A 1,329-nucleotide genomic window follows, 5' to 3' on the forward strand; every position below is an offset into this window, starting at 1 on the left:
TCGACAGATAGTTCTCACAATGCTAATCACGTATAAAACCAACTTATAAGAGAAAATTAACAAGCTAGCTATTAAGAGCTGGGAATGTAGTGATTTTGTTCGAAAAGAGCCTAATTGATCAAATGATTGTGCCCAAAAGTCAGCAGGTTTGGTTAGTGAAGGTGATATTCATAAACAATCAAGATCAAATCCTACTAACTTAATTGATCAACTATCAATTTTTTTTTTTTTTTTGTCCATTCATTACTTATAATTAATAAGTTACTCGACCTTCTTGGAATCTAAGAATATCTCCAATAAGCTCTCCTTTACGAGATTCAACATCTCTTCCCCAGATTTCCCCATCTCTCATGAACAAAAACGTTGGCACTTCAATTACGTTCATGTCCCTCAAGAACTGCATGCTACTATGATTTTCATGCCCATTCATTCTTGCAAAAACCACAGTTATCACTCATCTGCCTTGACAGCTTAATCACCGTTGGATAAACCTTAACACATGGCCGACAATGCTTCAATCCCAAATCAAGAACCAACGATTTGAGGTCAACTTTGTGTTGATCAATCAGACTCCCCACATCTTCTCTAGAATGCGGCTGCACCTCAGCAGAATGGTTGTCGCCACAGTCGTCAGCAATGAGTTGATCAGGTCCTATACCTTCTTTATGGATTTTCTCCACGTTTTTGTAGAAACTCAAATGTCGGACTTGTTCTATTATCTCTCGTTTGCAAAGTTCTTGTTTTTTTTGGTCCTCGTCCCCCATTACAAGGAAGAAATCAACGTTGTTGCACCTTCGGATTTAGTCAGCCATGAAAGGGTAGATTTGCTGCAATAAGAACTATGGCTAACGGCATATTCTACTATGACAAGCCTATTTTTTGAGTTGCATAGGGCTTTGAAGAATTCTTTAATACTGTGGACTTGTACTAGTTGAACAAAAATTCCAAGAAGAATGGAAGAAGAGAACAGAAGAAGTAGCAGCAAGAACACTTATCGCTGTCCTCAAATAATATTTTCCACCCCTAGTATTGACTTTGGTGCTCAAATGGACTTACGACAAATGGTTTGTAGGATTGAACAAACCTTGAATAAGAAAATCACTTAAGCATGTATTTTCTTTCAAAACTTGAAGAACACAAAAAGAGTTTGAATATGTAAATTGAATTGGATCAAAAGGGCACGATTTTAATTGATGATTTGATGTGTTTATAATTGAAATCTATTACCTATTTATAGATTTCAATTCATACATCACGAAATAGTGCCAATGATTTACTAAAAGTCGAATTTTTTTTATGAAAAGTCACCAGAAAGAGTAATGCTATTCA

At 35.8% G+C, this 1,329-nt stretch overlaps 1 pseudogene; it reads right to left on the minus strand.

Annotated features, from left to right (window-relative positions):
• Positions 1-253: 253 nt before the first annotated feature.
• LOC111385181 lies at positions 254-927 on the minus strand (annotated as a pseudogene).
• Positions 928-1,329: the final 402 nt, after the last annotated feature.

Source organism: Olea europaea, unplaced genomic scaffold (genome assembly GCF_002742605.1).
Source record: "Olea europaea var. sylvestris unplaced genomic scaffold, O_europaea_v1 scaffold31010, whole genome shotgun sequence".
NCBI classification, from domain to species: domain Eukaryota; kingdom Viridiplantae; phylum Streptophyta; class Magnoliopsida; order Lamiales; family Oleaceae; genus Olea; species Olea europaea.